Source organism: Accipiter gentilis, chromosome 35, assembly GCF_929443795.1.
Source record: "Accipiter gentilis chromosome 35, bAccGen1.1, whole genome shotgun sequence".
Classification (NCBI taxonomy): Eukaryota; Metazoa; Chordata; class Aves; order Accipitriformes; family Accipitridae; genus Astur; species Astur gentilis.
In genome coordinates, this window is record NC_064914.1 from 5,301,808 (window position 1) to 5,311,807 (window position 10,000).

Sequence of the window (10,000 nt, forward strand, 5' to 3'; positions counted from 1 at the left end):
GGAAAGGCCCCACCTCCCTACCTGATGCTCCGGGCTTGGTCTGGCGTCCCTTTTCCGAGTGTCCGGGGTGGTACAGGTACCCCCCTCCCGGTACTCCGGGGTAGGACCGGTACCCCCAGCCCGTACTCCGGGGTAGGCTTGTTACCCCCACCCGGTACTCCGGGTTAGGACCGTTCCCCCCACCCGGTACTCCGGGTGTAGGCTTGGTACCCCTACCGGTGCTCCGGGGTACGCCTGCTGTCCCTACAGGCGCGCGGGGTTAGACCCGCCCTCCCTACCTGAACCCCCCCCCGGGGTAGGCCCGGTATCCCTACCCGATGCTCCAGGGTGGATGGCGTCCCTACCTGATCCTCCGGGGTTGCAGCGGTACCCCTACCGGTGCTCCGGGGTACGCCCGCTGTCCCTACAGGCGCTCCGGGGTAGGCCTGGCCACCCTACCTGACCCTCTGGGGGCCAGCCTGGTATCCCTACTGGCGCTCCCGGGTAGACCCGGTGTCCCTGGCTGGTCCTCCGGGCTAGGCCTGGCCTCCTTACCTGTGCCTCCGGGCAAAGCTGGCCACGCCGAGGGGTCGGCCTGCGCTGCCTGGCCGCGCTCCGGGCTGGTTGGTCCCGATTCGTTTGCTAAGACCGCTCCGTGATTCCACTTCTTGAAAACTTCTCATGTCCGACATCTCGTCCTTTAGCACGCTCGCTCGCTCGCTCGCTCGCTCGCGGGCGGGCACGCGTCAAAAACGTGAGAGCCCATCGTTACCCGCAGTCGGCGCACTCTATCGGTAAGGAATGACTTCTTCGGGAAGAGGCGGCGCCGACGCTGCGCTCTCGTCTCTGTACCGTACGAGTCGGTGGCCGTCGGGGTACCGCGTCCTACCGTCGGCGTGGGATTCGCTCCTAAACGAATACAGAGTAATCGATACGCGATGAATCGTCATCGATCGAAGTTGCTAACAGTTGAGGAGCAACGCTGGGTCGTAACGTGTACGGATCGTTCCCTACCGACCGATTTAACGCGACGCGGCAATAGCCTTTCTGGCAGTTCATTAAACAGCTAACAAAACTCATTCCTTCACGCGCGCAAGGCCTGCATGCCTGCGTTAATCGCCAGGGAACGGATACGTACCTACGTCCGTCCGTCCGTACCTACCAGCGGATCGTCGCGGATGGAATGCGACTCGACGAGTCGTAGCAAGTCGTACGAATCGCCGACTCCGAAGGTTCGATTGCGGCACTCCTTTAGGACCTTGCGACGCTCTTGGTCAACGTTAGCGTGCTCCGGCCCCTGCGTTATCGCGCCCGAATTGCTTATTAGACTTTTACGCCGCGTCAGTCTCACTCACCTCGTTGTCGCCCTTTGCTGTCGAGCGATGCTTACTCGTTCAGTCATTACCGAGGATGACGCGCGCACGCCTTCCCTAGGCCGGCTGCCGTTCCTCACCTGGCGCTCGTCTCTCGACCGACTTGTTTGCTTGCTACGCACGTGAGCTCGACCCGGCGGATGTTAATTCACTGCGGCAGAAGTCGGCCCGTGTCGCCCTGTCGAAAAACTATTAATCCACGCCTCAGTTACCGGAGGTTCGTTCATCCTTCCTTACCGGAAGTTCCTCAACCGGAGGGCCGGCGCTCGTCAGGTTCTATCAACAATTCGCGGGGAGCGACAGCTGAATCGCTGTCCTAAGCCGGCCCTGCCCCCGCCGGCCGGCCTCCCTGCAGACCACCCACCCGCCCCTGTCCCTGATGAGTTCTGCGTTAGGAAGCGCAACGCCCGCACCCCGTGCCTTTTTCCTTATCATTTCCTTATCTATTTATTTTCTCGGCCTTTCCTCCCCAGGCCCCCCCCCCGCCTTTTTTTAATTCTTGGTCTCGCCGTCAGGGCCCGCGGACCGGGCCGAGGTGGCGGCGGTCCCCGTCCCGTCCCGTCCCGTCCCGTCCGCCGTGGCGAGCCCGGCCGGCCCGCCGAAGGAGGGCAGGCGGCTGTAGAGCCTGGCGGGCGGCGGCCCTGCACCCTGTCTCTCCCGGGCTGGGCCTCTTCTCGATCCACCGACCTTCGAGCAAAAGCCGGTTCGTCCCGGTCGTCCGGCTCTGCCGTGACGGGCGGACGAGGGGTCGCGCGGCCCTCGCGCGTTCCCCGACCCTCGGTCGTGACCGGTACCTGATCGGGTCCCTCCCGGCTCGGAGGAGGAGGGGGGCGGCGGCGGCGGCGGCGGCGGCGGCGGCCTCATCACTGGGCTACCTCCGCTGCTGCTTTCCCAGGGACGGGTCCGACCGGGAGCCGAGCCCATCGCCCGTAGGCAGGCACGGAGCGCAGGCCGGACGGCGAAGCGGCCGACCACCCGGGCTGTAACAGAGAAAGCGGCGTTAGCGACACCGTTGCAAATCTTTCTCATTTCCATCTGCGTGCGCGCCCGCGCCCCGCCAAAACAGGCCCCCGGCCCGAACGCCCACCGCCCGCCGCTGCAGCCGCTCACCCGCCCTTAGACACCCTCCACCCGCTGCCCCGCTCACAGTCGTGGGCTCAAAGAGCGCACGCGCGCACACCACCACCACCACCGCCACCACCACCCCCACCACGCGCACACACCCCCCCTTCGAAACAGGCCCCCGGGCTGACACCCCACCCCCCACCCCCCCAACCCCCCCCCGCACCCTTCCCCGGGCCCGCCGCTACGCAGACACACACCACACACACACGCCGCCCCCCCCCCCCCCCCCCCTTGCCTCGCAGTTCGCGCCGAGCCTGACTGCCCCCGCTCCCCCCTTCCGCCACCAGGTTTGCCGCCCCGGGGATGGAAGGCGGGAGACTTTAGGACCCTGCGGCGTCCCTGCCGGCTCCGTGCCCGGGCGGGAGGGGGGAGGCCCCGGTGCCGCGCCGTCTCTAACTCCCAGCTGCTGAGTCCCTCTCCTGCCGCACCCGTGGCCCCGCTCCCGCCTTCCTTTCTCAGTCAGCCACCCACTCGCCCTGCTGCACTCCTGCCCGCCCCCGCCGCGGGTGGAAAACTAAATGACCGGAGGGGGACGGGGACGGGGACGGGGACGGGGACGGGGACGTGGACGTGGGACAGAAGTAAGAAAAAAAAAAAAAACTCCAACCGATCCAAACAGAAGCCTTCTCCGAAAAGAGACACCATCCCCCCTCGCCAGCCTACCTCTGCGCCAGGCTCCCCGCCTGCTCGCCAGCCGCTCTCGCCCCGCTCTTTGCCAGCCTCCTTTCCCCGCCGCCGCTGCCGCCACGACTGAGCAGCGGACCGTTCCCGTGGCGGGAAACACCACAGTTTCCGCGGGCCCCGTTGCCGGGCTGCAGACCGCCCCACCCAGCCACCCGCCCCCCACCCCACCCCCGTCTCCGAGACGCCGGAGAGTCTGCGATCGGGAGGGGGCGGGGGCTGCACCTACAGGCTTGCAGGTCGGGGATTGCAGTGCGGGGAGGGAGGGGGAGCACAGCCGTGCAGGGGTGCGTCTATCTGTGTGCGCCTGCATCGCGATGTGTGTGTGTGTGTGTGTGCGTGCGTGCGTGTGTGTGTGCGCGCGTGTGCGCGCGCCTGTCGCGGGGGCGGGGGGTGGAGGGGTGGCGGTGCCAGCAGGATCGCAGATATGTATTCCACGGATTTACTTTCTTAAAAAAAGTAAAACGTCCAAAAAAAAAAAAAAGAGGCGGGGGGCGGGGGGGTGGCGGTGCCAGCAGGATCGCAGATATGTATTCCACGGATTTACTTTCTTAAAAAAAGTAAAACGTCCAAAAAAAAAAAAAAATGCGGGGGGCGGGGGGGTGGCGGTGCCAGCAGGATCGCAGATATGTATTCCACGGATTTACTTTCTTAAAAAAAGTAAAACGTCCAAAAAAAAATAAAAAAATAAAAAAAAATGCGGGGGGCGGGGGGTGGAGGGGTGGCGGTGCCAGCAGGATCGCAGATATGTATGCCACGGATTTACTTTCTTAAAAAAAGTAAAACGTCCAAAAAAAAAAAAAAAGGCGGGGGGCGGGGGGGGTGGCGGTGCCAGCAGGATCGCAGATATGTATTCCACGGATTTACTTTCTTAAAAAAAGTAAAACGTCCAAAAATAAAAAAAAATGCGGGGGGCGGGGGGTGGAGGGGTGGCGGTGCCAGCAGGATCGCAGATATGTATTCCACGGATTTACTTTCTTAAAAAAAGTAAAACGTCCAAAAAAAAAAAAAAAGGCGGGGGGGGGGGGGGTGGCGGTGCCAGCAGGATCGCAGATATGTATTCCACGGATTTACTTTCTTAAAAAAAGTAAAACGTCCAAAAAAAAAAAAAAAGGCGGGGGGCGGGGGGGTGGCGGTGCCAGCAGGATCGCAGATATGTATTCCACGGATTTACTTTCTTAAAAAAAGTAAAACGTCCAAAAAAAAAAAAAAAAGGCGGGGGGCGGGGGGTGGAGGGGTGGCGGTGCCAGCAGGATCGCAGATATGTATGCCACGGATTTACTTTCTTAAAAAAAGTAAAACGTCCAAAAAAAAAAAAAAATGCGGGGGGGGGGGGGGTGGCGGTGCCAGCAGGATCGCAGATATGTATTCCACGGATTTAATTTCTTAAAAAATGTAACACGTCCAAAAAAAAAAAAAAAAAAAAAAAAAAACCCGGGGGGGGGGGGGGGGGGGGGTGGCGGTGCCAGCAGGATCGCAGATATGTATTCCACGGATTTACTTTCTTAAAAAAAGTAAAACGTCCAAAAAAAAAAAAAATGCGGGGGGCGGGGGGTGGCGGTGCCAGCAGGATCGCAGATATGTATTCCACGGATTTACTTTCTTAAAAAAAGTAAAACGTCCAAAAAAAAAAAAAAAAAAAAAAAAAAGGGGGGGGGGGGGGGTGGGGGGGGTGTTAAAAGCAGGACGCGGGCTGTTGCTGCCGGAGCGGCCGGTGAAAAGGACCGCCAGGTCTACCCGGCTCCGGAGGCCGTCTGCCAGGTCTACCCAGCTCCGGAGGCCGGCGCGGCCGCCGTCGGCGCCCGGAGGACGCGGGGTGTCGCTGCCGGAGCGGCCGGTGAAAAGGGCCGCCAGGTCTACCCGGCTCCGGAGGCCGGCTGCCAGGTCTACCCAGCTCCGGAGGCTGCGCGGCCGCCGGCGGCGCCCGGAGGACGCGGGGTGTCGCTGCCGGAGCGGCCGGTGAAAAGGGCCGCCAGGTCTACCCGGCTCCGGAGGCCGGCTGCCAGGTCTACCCAGCTCCGGAGGCCGGCGCGGCCGCCGGCGGCGCCCGGAGGACGCGGGGTGTCGCTGCCGGAGCGGCCGGTGAAAAGGGCCGCCAGGTCTACCCGGCTCCGGAGGCCGGCTGCCAGGTCTACCCAGCTCCGGAGGCCGGCTGCCAGGTCTACCCAGCTCCGGAGGCCGGCGCGTCCGCCGTCGGCGCCCGCAGGACGCGGGGTGTCGCTGCCGGAGCGGCCGGTGAAAAGGGCTGCCAGGTCTACCCGGTTCCGGAGGCCGGCTGCCAGGTCTACCCAGCTCCGGAGGCCGGCTGCCAGGTCTACCCGGTTCCGGAGGCCGGCTGCCAGGTCTACCCGGTTCCGGCGGCCGGCTGCCAGGTCTACCCGGCTCCGGAGGCCGGCTGCCAGGTCTACCCGGCTCCGGAGGCCGGCTGCCAGGTCTACCCGGCTCCGGAGGCCGGCGCGGCCGCCGGCGGCGCCCGGAGGACGCGGGGTGTCGCTGCCGGAGCGGCCGGTGAAAAGGGCCGCCAGGTCTACCTGGGTCCGGCGGTACTTAGCCGCATTTCGGGAGCTGGGAGGTAGACCTGATAGCCCCGCCGCTTCCACGGAGCTGGCGAAGGGGTCGCTGTTTTTCGCTGCCTCCAGTTACGTCATCGTAAAAGTCGGTGTCATTGGCCGGTCTCCCCGGTGGGCAGGCACGGCACTCTTGGAGCCGGCCGGGGGCGGGGGCGTGCTTTCCCGTATTATAGGAGCTAGTGGTAACGGGTGCACGGAGCAGCGCTAGTCAGCGGCTGCAAGGCCTGCGGCTCAGCCGGTGAAGTGGGGCGCTGGGCGGTCGTTGTGGTGGCGGCTTCCGTGGTGGCTCGGCTCCCTCTTTCGATGTCTTCGGCCTGTGTGTCCCGTCGTTTTCCAAATATGCCAGACCGGTGCCTGCGAAGGTCTGGCAGGCTGCGGTGGCCGCTGACCCCGGGGTGCGAGAACTGTAAAGGTGGATTCTGCTGGGCAAAGCCCGGTGGCCGGCGGTGGCCACCGGCACTCGAACGCGGTAAGACCGGGTGGAACCGAACCTGCCTCGGCTTTCTCCCGGCCTCGGAGGGCCCGATGATGGCAAAGGTGAGCGCTGGTATATGCGAGGGCAGCTGCCCGTGAGCGTCCAGCCCGCCGCGGCCGCCGCCGGCTCCTGAGGGCCCGGTGATGGGTGGGCGAGGTGGCGGCACCTCGTCCTTTCTCTGGCCTTAAGCTGGAGTGGGCAGAGTGGCAGCTGGTTCCCGGTGGCCGGCAGCCGGATGCAGACGGCTGGGGGTTCTCGTGCGTGCCGCAGCTCCCCCCCCAGCCCCCGAGGGCCCGGTGATGGCACAGGCGAGAGGCCGCAGTGCCTCGTCCTGTTTTTTGCCGGCATGAGCCATGTGTGGGCGGCCTGTGGTGTCCGGCTGGCCCCGGCTTGCCTGGTTGCAGGAGGGCTCGGTGGGAAAGGTCTGCGGCGTTTTTCCGGGTTAGAGGTGGCGGCACCTCATCGCGTTTTCTCTGGCCTTAAGCCGGAACCCATCCACGAATTGGGCAGAGCGTGAGCGGCAGCCGGCCCTGGTGGCCGGCAGCCGGATGCAGACGGCTGGGGGTTCTCGTGCGTGCCGCAGCTCCCCCCCCCAGCCCCCCGAGAGCCCGGTGATGGCACAGGCGAGAGGCCGCAGTGCCTCGTCCTGTTTTTTGCCGGCATGAGCCATGTGTGGGCGGCCTGTGGTGTCCGGCTGGCCCCGGCTTGCCTGGTTGCAGGAGGGCTCGGTGGGAAAGGTCTGCGGCTTTTTTCCGGGTTAGAGGTGGCGGCACCTCATCGCGTTTTCTCTGGCCTTAAGCCGCCCATCCACGAATTGGGCAGAGCGTGAGCGGCGGCCGGCCCTGGTGGCCGGCAGCCGGATGCAGACGGCTGGGGGTTCTCGTGCGTGCCGCAGCTCCCCCCCCCAGCCCCCGAGGGCCCGGTGATGGCACAGGCGAGAGGCCGCAGTGCCTCGTCCTGTTTTTTGCCGGCATGAGCCATGTGTGGGCGGCCTGTGGTGTCCGGCTGGCCCCGGCTTGCCTGGTTGCAGGAGGGCTCGGTGGGAAAGGTCTGCGGCGTTTTTCCGGGTTAGAGGTGGCGGCACCTCATCGCGTTTTCTCTGGCCTTAAGCTGGGGGCCGCAAAGCGGTGAGAAAATTGCGGCTGTACCTGGTGGCTGGCAAGCCGAACGCAGGCGTCTGGGGTTGTCTAGCTTCCGTGGCATTCCCCCGGCCCTCAACACCCGTGCAGGGCATGGGTCCAGGTCCGTCCCCCCCGATGGCATGCAGTTGCCTGCGGGGCGGGCAAAGACCGGCAGCCGGTGGTGGCTGTTGGCACTCGAACGCTGGAAGGGCTGGGGGTGTTGAGCCTGCCGTGGCCTTCTACCCTGTCCCGTTGGCCTCAGAAAAATCATTGTCTGGAGCGGGCGTGGCCCGTGGCACCTCCAGCTCCCTGATTTGACTGATCCAGACCCACAGGCAGCGCCTGCTGAGGCGTCCTCGGGTGCGTCGGAGAGCCTCCACGGCGGGCCGGCTCTGCCGGTGTTCAGGTCGTTGGAGCAACCCTCGCAGGCGTTGCCCTCTCACTCGCACGCAGGGCCCCCGCGCCTGCCGTCCGCCCTCCTCCGGGTGGCGGCGGGTGCGGGCGGCCGTCGTTGTCCCAGGACTCGTGGCCGTGGGGCCTCCGCTCCTTCCCCGTCTCCCTTCCCTTACTGATCGATGAGGCGTTTAGGGCGCGTCGGAGGGGCTTCCCGGCGGGCCGGCTCTGCCGGTGTTCAGGCCGGCGTTGCACCTCTCCGCAGACGTTGCCCTCTCACTCGCACGCAGGGCCCCCGCGCCTGCCGTCCGCCCTCCTCCGGGTGGCGGCGGGTGCGAGCGGCCGTCGTTGTCCCAGGACTCGTGGCCGTGGGGCCTCCGCTCCTTCCCCGTCTCCCTTCCCTTACTGATCGATGAGGCGTTTAGGGCGCGTCGGAGGGGCTTCCCGGCGGGCCGGCTCTGCCGGTGTTCAGGCCGGCGTTGCACCTCTCCGCAGACGTTGCCCTCTCACTCGCACGCAGGGCCCCCGCGCCTGCCGTCCGCCCTCCTCCGGGTGGCGGCGGGTGCGAGCGGCCGTCGTTGTCTCAGGACTCGTGGCCGTGGGGCCTCCGCTCCTTCCCCGTCTCCCTTCCCTTACTGATCGATGAGGCGTTTAGGGCGCGTCGGAGGGGCTTCCCGGCGGGCCGGCTCTGCCGGTGTTCAGGCCGGCGTTGCACCTCTCCGCAGACGTTGCCCTCTCACTCGCACGCAGGGCCCCCGCGCCTGCCGTCCGCCCTCCTCCGGGTGGCGGCGGGTGCGAGCGGCCGTCGTTGTCCCAGGACCCGTGGCCGTGGGGCCTCCGCTCCTTCCTCCTTTCCCTTCCCTTACTGATCGATGAGGCGTTTAGGGCGCGTCGGAGGGGCTTCCCGGCGGGCCGGCTCTGCCGGTGTTCAGGCCGGCGTTGCACCTCTCCGCAGACGTTGCCCTCTCACTCGCACGCAGGGCCCCCGCGCCTGCCGTCCGCCCTCCTCCGGGTGGCGGTGGGTGCGAGCGGCCGTCGTTGTCCCAGGACCCGTGGCCGTGGGGCCTCCGCTCCTTCCCCGTCTCCCTTCCCTTACTGATCGATGAGGCGTTTAGGGCGCGTCGGAGGGGCTTCCCGGCGGGCCGGCTCTGCCGGTGTTCAGGCCGGCGTTGCACCTCTCCGCAGACGTTGCCCTCTCACTCGCACGCAGGGCCCCCGCGCCTGCCGTCTGCCCTCCTCCGGGTGGCGGCGGGTGCGAGCGGCCGTCGTTGTCCCAGGACCCGTGGCCGTGGGGCCTCCGCTCCTGCCTCGTTTGCCTTCCCTTGCTGATCCGATGAGGCGTTTAGGGCGCGTCGGAGGGGCTTCCCGGCGGGCCGGCTCTGCCGGTGTTCAGGCCGGCGTTGCACCTCTCTGCAGACGTTGCCCTCTCACTCGCACGCAGGGCCCCCGCGCCTGCCGTCCGCCCTCCTCCGGGTGGCGGTGGGTGCGAGCGGCCGTCGCTGTCCCAGGACCCGTGGCCGTGGGGCCTCCGCTCCTTCCTCCTTTCCCTTCCCTTACTGATCGATGAGGCCTTTCAGGTGGCGTCGGAGAGGGCCCTCGGCGGGCCGGCTCTTCTGTGCTCCCCGTAATAGGGAGTCACGGCAGTGTCCGGTGTTCAGGCAGGGTGGTCTCCTTTCCAATTCGCTTCCTGTTGCATGCGAAGTGTTGTCCTCCGCTCCCCGAGCGAAGGGGGCCGCGATGGCGGCAGTGTCGTCCTCCCCTGTGCAGCGGGGTTCCTCGGGCTTCTTTACTGAACCGGGCTGTGTGACGGCCGCGTGGCCCCGCGAGCCCTCAGGTGTCCTACACCACACGAGGCGCCGGTGCTGGCCTCGGTCCGGGTACCCGCAGGTGCCGGCCGTGAGCAGCGCTGGGCGGTGGGGCGGCTGAGCAAAGGAAAACGGGGAAAGAAGGCGAGTGTGGGCTTGCACCTGCCCGGGTGGGCCCCGAGTCGTGCTGCGGGCGGCAGGGGGGCGTCCCCCTCCGCCGCTGCCGTCCCCGATGCGTTGGCTTTTCGTACCGCTCCCCCGCCTGCTGCAGAGCGAGCCGCCCTGGCAGAGGGCCACGGTCCCGGGGTCACGCCCGTCTCGGCGGGTCGCTGTCTCCTCTAGCACGTCCGGTGCTCCCGCGGCAGGGGGGTGAGACCGTCTCCCCCCCCGTCCCGCCGATCGCGTGCGATCTGCAGCCGGGCCGGCTTCGGGGGCGGGTCAGCCCCAGCCGGCCGGTGCCGCGCGGAGCGGGCGCGTG